Raw genomic sequence first — 11,770 nt, forward strand, 5'->3', positions numbered from 1 at the left:
AAAACATAAAATCTCTTCCCACTCCTATGCTGAAGACACACAGCTGTATTTCCCTATCAAGAATAAACCACAAGTCCAGTGTTGCCAGTCTCATAAACTGCCTCAAGGACATAAAGACTTGGATGGCACAGAACTTCCTCCAGCTGAATGAGGGCAAATCAGACGTTGTCCACTTTCGTCCCCCTGACTCCATTAGAGGAATTTCTGATCAGCTCGGTAACCTCTCTAGCTATGTTAAACCCCATGTCACAAATCTTGGTGTGATATTTGACTCTGCCTTTAAATTTGAGAAACAAATAAATGTAGTAGCACAACCCAGCTTTTTCGAACTCCACACCATTGTCAAAATCAAGCCATTTCTCTCCCTCAAAGATAGTCACCCACACTCTCATCTCCCCCCGTTTAGACTACTGTAACTCTCTGTACACTGGTATCAGTCAGTCCTCTCTGTCCCGCCTCCAGCTGGTTCAGAATGTTGCTGCTAGGCCCCTCACAGGTACTCGGAGGAGAGACTATATCACACCTGTTTTGGCTTCTCTCCACTGGCTGCCAATAAAGTTCAGAATTGACTTTAAGGTTCTCCTGTTTGTATACAAGGCCCTTAAAGGAGCAATAAGCAAAATTGATCATTTCTAGATTGAAGGAATTAAAAAATTGCTATGTGAAGAATTAGAGGTGTAATTTCATCTAGAGTATAGCATGACCTCACTAGTCAGCTGCCATGCTAACTTAGCTTTAACTTAGCATGGCAGCCGACTAGTGCTAACGCTAACGTCCCCACGCTTAAGCAGGCTCCCGGAATGTTAGCATGGCAGCCGACTAGTGCTAACGCTAACGTCCCCACGCTAGAGCTCACCGGAGCCAAGAAGCAGGCTCCCGGAACGTTAGCATGGCAGGTGACTAGTGCTAACGTTAATGTCCCCACGCTTTTTGGCTGCGACTCACTGAGCCTGGCGGAGAAGCGTGGGGACGTTAGCACTAATGGGCTGCCCTGCTAACGTTCCAACTCTTCTCCGTGAGACCGTGAGCCCGGCTCCTGGCTCAGTTGGAGTTGGAGCGTTAGCGTGGCAGCCGAGCAGTGCTAAGGCTAACAGGAAAGCAGGGAAATAGCTAAACACAGCAGAGACTGAGAGTGAGTGAAAGACATTGCTAACTGCTAAACTAAGTTGGCTGTTTAGGTTTTATTTCCTCGCCCCTGTGGCGAGTGAATCTGCCTGCAGTGAAAGCGGGGGCTAACCGGTGCTTCCTCCTCATGCTCCACTTCACTCAGCTGCTAACGCAGCCAATTAGCCTCCGCTAGCTTCCCAGCTAGCGGCTCTCCATTTGAATCCAACCGGAGCACCGAACCCTGGTTTGTTATTCAGGTTAATGTGGGAAGAAGCAGCGGGTATATCGGGCAGCTGACTGAAGCTGAGTGAAGCGGAGCCTGCGGAAGAAACACCGGGACCGTATGGATGTGATAGTCCGTGGAGATGCTGCGGTACTCGGCGGCACAGACGAGGCGAGTGGGGGGGGTGGGTGGTTTTGGAGAGCAGAGGTAGAGGGAGGAGTGGCTCATGACACACTTTGTTTTGCTCTACAGGCAGTGCACAACAGTGAACCTAGCGGTGAAACAATTTCGCTTATTGCTCCTTTAATGGTCTGGCCCCATCCTACATATCAGACCTTCTAACCCCCTATTCTAGGCCCAGGTCCCTCAGGTCAGCTGACCTGGGGCTCCTAGCTGTCCCATGCTTCAGACTTAAGCTCAGGGGTGATCATGCCTTTGCTATGTCTGCCCCCAAACTGTGGAACAGCATCCCCCTCCCAATGAGATCTGCCCCCGCCATTGACTCTTTTAAGTCCAGGCTCAAAACTTACTTTTATTTATTAGCATATGAGTCCCCATGATGTGGTTTTCCCTGATGCGTGCCTGTGTGTGTGTTGTGTTTTGTTTTTTTTTAGCATTTTATTTCCTTTGTACAGCACTTTGGTCAACATGAGTTGTTTTTAAATGTGCTTTATAAATAAATTTGAGTTGAGTTGAGATTAAAAGGTAGCAATGTGCATAATGTAAAAGTTTAAGTGCACCTAGTGTCGGTGAATATTGCTGTCAGTGTCCTTTGTCTCAGCTCTCCTCCCTATTGAATGGGGAGGAGTTATACAGTTTGATGGCCAAAGGTAGAAAAGAATGAATGAATTACAACTGTTTTAATGATGGTCTGAATAAGGTGCATAATTTGTTGCTAGCTGCTTTTAAGAAATCGAGTCGTTCAGAGTGTCTGAAAAGTCGCTACTGAGGGGACCTGACAAAATGTCAGTATCATGTTTGTGAATTTGAGGGAAAAAAATAAAGGACTAGTACGTTTTTGAAAATAGACATAAATTGGCATGGGTCACTGAAAGTGCTTGAATATATTTTGTGCAAAAATTTAAATTCTCTGTCACACAATGTGCATGATATATTATGATAGTGTTAAAGAAGGCAAGAGAGCACATAGTTTGCCATCACTCTAAAAGCACAACCGAGAAGCATTCAGTCAAGTCTCGCTTTTTAATTGTTGTCTGTGAGCTTTAATGAAGCTTACTATTCTCATGATAACAATTGTCAGTGTTGTTACAGTAGTTAACTTTGATCTGTGTCTCAAACTATGATGTGTAGGATCCATAAATTTAAGTGAAATTGGGCCTGGGAAGTTTTTTTTTAATATACATTTCTTGAATTTGATGTATATATTTATTTATCAAAACTATTTATGAATCAGTATCTATTTACAAGAATGTAAAAGTATGTATATTAACTCCCACTCCTGCAGCTAGTGGCATGAGCTGCTGGTAGAAAAGTCACTAACTGTGAATTCAATCAGGAGAGACTTGTTTTTATGGACAAAAGAATATTTATCAACATGTCAACATATGAATAAAAATGTGGAAAGTTTTTGCAATTAGACCCCTCAGAGATGGTATGATTTAAGGAGGGTGATGAATAGTCGAATAGGGAACCCCCCAAAAAGAAAAGTAAGAAGGGAGAGGGACAACCGACCATTTGACACGAGGTGATCTTTACCTTACCAGCAGGCAACAGGCTCCTAATAAATAAATAAAGAGAAAATGACGGGGAGATGCGCAGCTAGAGAAACACAGATAAAGCAAAACGTTAAAGACTACGGAATGGATATGTGCATAGTTAGGTATATGACAGAAATACGCCCTGAATGAGATAGTACAACTCTGATGAGAAATGTGTGGTAGCAACATGTCTGGAATGACAGCTAGGGAGCCAACAACTAGTAGATGATGATAGATGTGAAATAAGTGTTGAAAAGGAAAGCAGTAAGGAAACGTGTTGAGGTCTATCCACCAAATAATATAAAAGCCAGAGATGAAGAAAGCTGTGACAACAGAAATGATGGTGACATGCCAGAAAGGAAGGCTGAAAAGTGTATTCTGCAGACCATTGTTGTCTATATGTTGAGCATAATAAAAGGTCAACAAGGACCAACTAAGGTAAAAGGTCATAAGACCAAACAGAAAATATAGCTGCAAGCTGCAATTATGGGGTCCAAGCCAGCATGGACATTTAAAACTTGAAAGCTTAGTAGAATTAAGACCTTTGACAGTTCAGGACACCTGCATTAAAGATTACCAACAGGTTTTATGACAATCAGACGGATGCTCATTTATTTATATCCAAATTTTTATTGGGCCAAGCTCTTCTTTGTAAGCACTGTTACTTCCTATTTGTTCAACTGCAGAAACATTTTGGGGACATGCTTTAATAGCTTAATTTAAAAAAGTCCACCAAGTTTGGTGATGTTTGAATCAGTGAAGGTTTCTTAAATGATTATGGCCAAATTTTGCAAAAGGCCATTGCACCTGTTTGTAACTTGTGGTGCCCCCTATTGATTTAATACATGTGGTTGATAATTGTTATATAACATACCCTGCAAGTTATGTAATGACTGGACTTCCAATTTCAGATTGTTAGTCATGTGTTATTGCATGTCCATTGTTTTGTATTTGTGGTGCCCCCTAGTGGTCAATTTGAAATAAACTTTCAGGATATGTTCCTGGTACCTGTTAAGACATTGCTTGCAAGTCATTTGCTGAGCCATGCCCCCTTTCATGGTTCATGGTTAACCCTTTGGGCCCTAGGCCTTGTTGGGGGTATTTTTACTGCCTTTACTTTTAAGCTCATATCACAGTCATTATAAAGGCTACATACACATGCTATATCTTGTTTCTTTAAGGCCAATCTGGGCTATCCAGATTTGCCATCATTTCATGTCCTTCTATGTGCCTGTATTTTGTATTAATTTTTATATCAATGAAAAAAAATCTGTTACTAAATTCTTACATTTTTACATGTATCTCAGCATAGCAAGTTGGAAGTAGACATAGTCATATATGAAAAGGGGAGACTCTCTGAAATCTGGCAATATAAGAACCATGATGGTGGGACATTCTGTCACTTCACAGTTGTCCAAAACATGTGGTTTGTGCCAGGCAGACATGATTGCCAGTATTTTTTAATTATTGCAAGAAATTCTGATAATACTGATAACAACATATGTATAATGGATTGTAAAGAAAATCGTCAGGTTTTTATTTTGGAGACAGTTGATCTGTATTTATAGCATGATGGGATGACAGCACAATGATGTGTTTGGTATCATCAGAAAGCTCCGGTCCTGCGCTTTCATGTGATATGCGTGGCATTTCTGTGCGACCCTGCATTCGCGAGTGTGACACCTACAAATGTATGGTCACAATTGTTAAGTTGTTGAATTATTTTGTGTATTTTTCTATGAAAAAGGCCAGATTTAAATGTGTTTCCTGTATGGGTTTTGGTAAGGTGCGTTTCCCCAACTCCACCACAAGAGGGAGTATCCCCTAAAATGAGCGCTAGTTGTAGTAAGCTGTGCCAGGCTTCCATCCTTCAGACAGAGGACAGCCTGCAGGATGAACACAACTGACGACTCTTGTCTCTACTTTTCCTGTACAACACAGGTTAGTAATGTGTGTTAAATGATCACAACTTAATCACAATACAATACAAAGGATGTCTAAAGCTTTTTGATGTTGTTTGAGCAAAGTTTGAGGTAGAAAATGGTGTGTTAAAAACTTTAAGGGACAGAGAGTTTTGTTTACTGTGGCAAACAATGACACAAAATGGCGGCCTTACTGTCAATGTTTTTATTTGGTTATAGGTAGCTCCTGGGCATTTGTCTTTCATTTCATTTCATTTGGTTAATTTGATTTTGATTAAAGGGGAAGTTCCGTTTTTTACAACCTGGACCTTATTTCTGGCATTAAATACGGTTGTTTACTCACCCAGATAAGTTTGGTGTCATTTGGAGTCCTTTGGAAGATATTTAGATCCGCGAGAGCCGCGTACATCCATATAGTGGGAATGATCGGGGCACCGACAATGAGGCTCTAAATAACACATTATCTGCCGCGAAACTCGTTAATTTCACCAATATGTTTTTATGAATCGCTAGAGTTGCTTGTCATCATCATCCGGGTCATTTATACTGACCTACTAACATCTGACCTGGATGATGTCATCAGAGGCAGGCAAATCATAAAGACAATCCTCTTTACCACCAAAACGTTCACCTTTCTGTTTCTCACTTTTTGTCACTGAGCACTATGTAATAATAAATTCATGTTTTGCATAAGAAGTGCCTCTGCTTTTTGTGCAGTGTGCGGACCGTTCTACACAAGCGATGAGAAGAGACTAAAGAAATGTAAATTCTCATAGTTATTTACTTATCAAGCAAACAAATTCAAGGAAAATAAACAATTTATGCAGCTGTGTAGGCTACTTACTCAATCGAAAGTTGTCCGTTCGGTCCTGCAGGCTTTGGCTGGGTCTTCCAGTTTACTTTCGGGACACGAAAAAAAGTCTCTACAACAGCACGGTTGATCATAGAAGTGAAATTCTCTGTAGTTGTGTGACAGTCATTTGTGGAGACATCCAGACGTGTATCTCCTGGCCTCAAATCCCACTCGGAGCAACAAAGGCATTCCTCCTCTGCTGGCACAGTGGAACATTGTGCACACGAACACCACCAGTTAGCATCTATTCTTGGACGTGCAGCGGTTTGTTGTTCTCTGGCCAGCTGTTCCTCTCTCTGCCTCTGCATCCTCCTTTCAAAGAGCTCCTCATCTGTATACTCTGGTTCAACACGGTAAGGACGTCCATCATATTCAAAGTCGTCGTCCACAACCTCAAAATCTGATAAATATTCAGCCATGTTTCAAAAAACTAATATTAGCAAATTCCAGCTGTAAACAGAGCCATCCTGCGGGTGTGCGGCGGCGCGCGTGACGCACCTGGATGACATCATCCAGGTCAGATGTTAGTAGGTCAGTATAAATGACCCGGATGATGATGACAAGCAACTCTAGCGATTCATAAAAACATATTGGTGAAATGAACAAATTTCGCGACAGATAATGTGTTATTTAGAGCCTCATTGTCGGTGCCCCGATCATTCCCACTATATGGATGTACGCGGCTCTCGCGGATCTAAATATCTTCCAAAGGACTCCAAATGACACCAAACTTATCTGGGTGAGTAAACAACCGTATTTAATGCCAGAAATAAGGTCCAGGTTGTAAAAAACGGAACTTCCCCTTTAAAACAAGCCAAGCTAAGGGGTTAGTGTGAAATATTGCGATCTGTAAATCTGCACAATGATCTGTAAATGTGTACAACAATCTATAAATCTGTACAATGATCTGTAAATCTGTACACACATCTGCAAATGCGTACAGAGATCTGTAAATATGTAGACAGATTTGTAAATACCTATGTCTTCAGCTTTAACTCAGTCGGGCCTCTCAATTGGCTTTCTTTCTACATGTGATTTTTGTTACTCTTCTGCTGTGTGAGATCCGCAAATGTGTGAGATTTGTGTCTGTAACTCAAAGTGTGCATCACCCTGAGCACAGGCTGACAGGCTCAAGCTGCCGCCCACAAGCTTTTTTGCTCGGTGAGCTGAGGCTGAGCAGCCAATGTCTTCATAGATAAAGTTACTTACTTTATTTTAACAAAGCTTGGCAATACTAAGTTACTCATGACAACTACAGTAAAAAACCTGAACATGTACTTACAGAGAGCAAACGAGAATCCATAGGCCTCCAAGGCTGCAGCCTGTCCATACAACAACAAAACAGCACAGCAAAGTAGCAACTCTGAGCCTGTGCTCAGGGCAAAACAATCTGAAGGTTGCAGCAGCTTGAGCCTGTCAGCCTGTGCTCAGGGTGAGCACACTTTGAGTTAAAGATACAAATCTTCTCAGGCATTTGAAAAGTAGCAAAAATCACGTGTACAAAGAGAGCCAATTGAGAAGCCCGACATGAAACCACTAAAATACCATGGCAGCAATGATTTTAGTTATAAAACATGCAATTTAGTAATTTAACAAAACATAATAATAAAGCTAATAATGATCTCTACCTTGAACAAAGAGTGATTTCAACATAGAAATTAATTATATTTATATTTTATTGCGTTTTTTTAAAAAATTCTCATTACCGCAATGCGTCCGGGTCTGTCTGAAAGTATGTCATATTGTTATTTTAACAGAGTAAAATAAAAATAATCTGAAAAAAAATAATGGTTGCTGTAATGGATGTTTTTAAGTGACTGAAAAACAATTAATTAAATATTCATGTTTAATAATGATGAAAAAATAGAGGAAAAATTAACTGTCCATGACTCACGTTCTCATCCGACCCAACATATTTGAAGGACTGTTTACACATGCCAAGAGAATTTTAAATAAAGTTGTATTTTGTATAAAGCAACACATGGGCCAGTGCTTTCAAGATGGCTACCAGGTAAGAAGATCTTATTTTCCTCTCAAGTTAAAAGTTAAACTTTCTCCTGTCAGAATGCATACACGACAGATTATCATTACCGATACGGCTAGTTTTCCACATTTAGAAAAACATTTGATTTAAAATTTTCTATGAAAATAGACGTTATTAATGTCTATTTATGTGCATAGAGTAAAAATTTACTTAGTCATCATGGCTTCTCTGTTGCTAGCTAAACATGTTAATGTTCCTCATCCTCCGCAACACAGTTCTCTCTTAAGGCAACAATTGAAGGCCAGTTGCGGTAAGAGAGAACTTCTGTTTCAGTAATGAGAAGTATAGTCTATTACATATAGACTATAACATATATTATGAATTATTAATTTAAATTATATTTTACTAACTTAGGTTATTATACTGTTTTAACTGTGTTACAACCGTGTTACAGTTGTGTTATAACTGTATTATGACTGTCTTATGACTATCTTATTTATGTATACATACATATATATATTTATCTATTATATATTTATCTACTATATTTATTTATTTTTATGTGTTACAACTGTGACATTTTGCTTTATGTCCTGTTTCATTGCAGGCTACCAGCAAGTGACAAAAAGAAAGCATTAGCAAAGGCTAGGCTGTCCAAGTACAGAGAAAAGATTTACACCAAACCAGAACTGCTGGAAGAGTACAGAAGGAAGGAAAGAGAGAGGTTAGAGATTGGAGAGATTACAGAAAGAGTAATTGGCATATTTATATCCTAGTATTATTAGCGTATTATAGTCTCTAGCAGTAGTTCTCAACATGGGGTCTGGAGACCACCAGGGGTCCTTCAGGGAGTTCCTGGGGGTCCCCAGGAAATGTTTGTAATTAATGTACAGAATGCCCTTATCTCATACAGTGTCTATAGGAAGCCAGTACCTTACAGCAGCATTTCTCAATCCTGGTCCTCAGGGACCACTGCCCTGTGTGTTTTAGATGCTTCCCTGCTCCAACACACCTGACTGAAATGATCAGCTCATCATGAAGCCTCTGCAGAACCCTGGTGACGACTTGATCATTTGAATCAGGTGTGCTAGAGCAGGGAAACACCTAAAACATGCAGGGCAAGGGTATCTGAGGACCAGGATTGAAAAACACGGCCTTACAGTGCGAGGAAGTCCATGCACGCACGCACGCACGCACGCACGCACGCACGCACACACACAGTGTAAGTTAATCTCTTCTATCCTGTAGGTCTGACGTACTCCAAGATTTGTCCCATGTTTTGAGACACTCATTTCATGTCATGCTTCCTTTCCATTTCCAGATATAAAAAACGAAAGCAAAATGGCCTACTTAAAAAAACTCTGACAAAAAAACAACATGAAAAAAAGAAAAAGCAGTGGCAGGAAAACTCAAAAAGGTACTACAACAAAAAGAAACAGCTAAAAGCTGTACTGGATATCACTGCAGTGAGTGAGGAAGATGAGGAAGCAAATGAAATCATTCCAAATCTTCCAGAAGCTTCCCCAAGAGAAAAGCCTCAACATGTAGATGTCTATTTCCGAACTTCATCTCCTAAAACATCTACCCCAAAGGAATTACAGAAAAACAAGAAAACAAAACAATACAAAAACTGAGGTTAAAATTACGCTCCACAGAAGAGAGGCTTGTGGAAAGGACAAAAGAGATGGACAAACTCAAAAAAAGACTCAAAAGACTGGAGATGGTGGCTAAGAGGAAGCAGGTAACCATCAACATGGGAGGCAGAGATGCCCAGAAGGAAACAAAAAAGTGGCGTCATCAGCGAACATATAACATCGTCAGTAGCAGCCAGAGGAGACTTATGAGCACTCTTGTAAGCAGCTTCCTTCACCGAGATGATGTGTCCACTGTGATAAATGGGAAATCAGGAGAAATTCGGAAAAAGGGACAGACATTCCGGAGGAGAGCCCTAACGGACACAATGGCCAATCTTCATAAAAGATTTTTGTCCGAAAATCCAAGGCACAGCCTTTCCAAGGCTCAGTTCTTCAAACTCAAGCCTTTTTGGACTGGTCAGAGAAGAGTCTCTGATAGAGAAACAAGTGCCTGCAAAATGCACGAAAACTTTGGCCTGAAAACAAAGAAGTTGCACCAGCTTGGGGTTATTGAAACATCATCCCCAAGGGATGCCGTCCTGACCAGTGTCTGTAGTGAAGATAACTTGTCTTGCATGTACAGGACATGCAGTAAATGCAAAGACAAGGCATTTCCTACAACACTGGATCCTTCCACAAAAGGAAACATCATTGCATGGGATGAGTGGGTAACCAAATCTGTACCACTGACCAAGAAATACAAAGATGGGTCCACTGAGGTGAAGGACATAAGGAATGTTCTTCTTGAGAAGAGGCATACCTCAATTGAAAAGCTGGTGGAGCTCACACAGGACCACCTCCCAAACTTCTCCAGACATATATACAATGTTAGGCACCAGTTTGAAAGACTGAGGAGCTTGAGAGAAACCCTGACCCAAAATGACATAGTTGTTCACATAGACTACAGTGAGAACTATGCTTGCAAATACACCCAGGAAATAAAAGAAACTCACTTTGGAGGTGGTAATCAACAGGTCACTCTCCATACTGGAGTTCTCTATCTTGGTGGGGGCAAAGTGGAGTCATTTGCATCACTCTCAGCGTGTCTGCAGCATGATGCCACAGCCACATGGGCTCACCTTGACCCAGTACTGAGGGGCATATGAGAGGAGCATCCAAATGCCAGGAACCTCCACTTCATCTCAGATGGGCCCACATCTCAGTATCGAAACAAAACAAACTTTTACCTTGCATCAACAGTGCCATTTGTGCAAGAATTTAAGCACGTGACATGGAATTTCACAGAGGCATCCCATGGTAAGGGTGCTCCTGATGGAGTGGGCGGTGCCCTGAAAAACCTGGCAGACAGAATCGTGTCCTATGGTACCAGCATACCATGCTGACACTCTGTTTGAGCAGCTGAAGTTCAACTCATCTGTGAGGCTTTATAAGATAACAGAGGAGGACATCAAAAGAAGTGGTGAATTAGTCCCACCGCATCTGAAGGCAGTACTTCGGACGATGAGAATTCATCAGGTGAGTCAGTTAATAACAATAACATATTCAAACTAAATGTAAACTATACCTAAAAAGAGGAGAAATGTACCTTTATATTACCTGGGTTCTTGGTGGAAATATCCTGTATACTGTAAACAGTAGATGGTTTAAGACAAATGGAGCACTGTAGTTAAAAGGAACAGTTTCCTAAAAATTAAAATTGTGTCATAATATATTCACTGTTATGCCAGTTAAAACACAGGTGCATTTTGTCCATATAACACATACTGGGAGGTTACCAGAGAGAAAGCTTGTCACCATTGACTTAAATGCAGTCAATGGTGACTAGCTTTCTCTTCAGTAGTGCTGGCAACCTCCCTGTGCATTCTTCAATTACTGTTCATGCCATGAATGTTACTATTAAGAGAGAAACTAATATACTTTCATCAGTATGTGATGCAAGTGTAAAAATACAAAACAGCATGTAAATAATAGTCTGTATTCTCTATGTCATTATACAGGGGCATTAGATGTTGCACCATATTGAGCCTTGAGCATCATTTTCTACTTAAGTATCAAACGGATGATAATAATGGATGAGTTAAATTTCAACTAAAATTAATTTTCTTTTCTACTTAAGCTGATATCGACAAAACCAGGCCTTATCCACAAGTGTCCTGTTTTTGTGACCATGCCTGTGGATGCTTTGGTCCGAAGGAATTTGATTTCCAAGAGTCAGAAAAGGAGAATGTTGGAAGTGGGAAAGTGGGTCCTTGTACAGTACGACGGAGAACTGTTCCCTGCCACCATCACACAGGTATATAGAAATATTTGGTGGTATGGACATGACATGTTGTTGATAATATATCCTAAATCATAGTAAGTATTCTTT

The 11,770-nt window shown here is 40.7% G+C and overlaps 1 pseudogene; it reads left to right on the top strand.

Annotated features, from left to right (window-relative positions):
• Positions 1–9,767: 9,767 nt before the first annotated feature.
• On the top strand, positions 9,768–10,784 carry LOC144466744 (uncharacterized; annotated as a pseudogene).
• The last annotated feature ends 986 nt before the right edge of the window (positions 10,785–11,770 follow it).

Source organism: Epinephelus lanceolatus, chromosome 1 (assembly GCF_041903045.1).
Source record: "Epinephelus lanceolatus isolate andai-2023 chromosome 1, ASM4190304v1, whole genome shotgun sequence".
NCBI lineage: Eukaryota > Metazoa > Chordata > Actinopteri > Perciformes > Serranidae > Epinephelus > Epinephelus lanceolatus.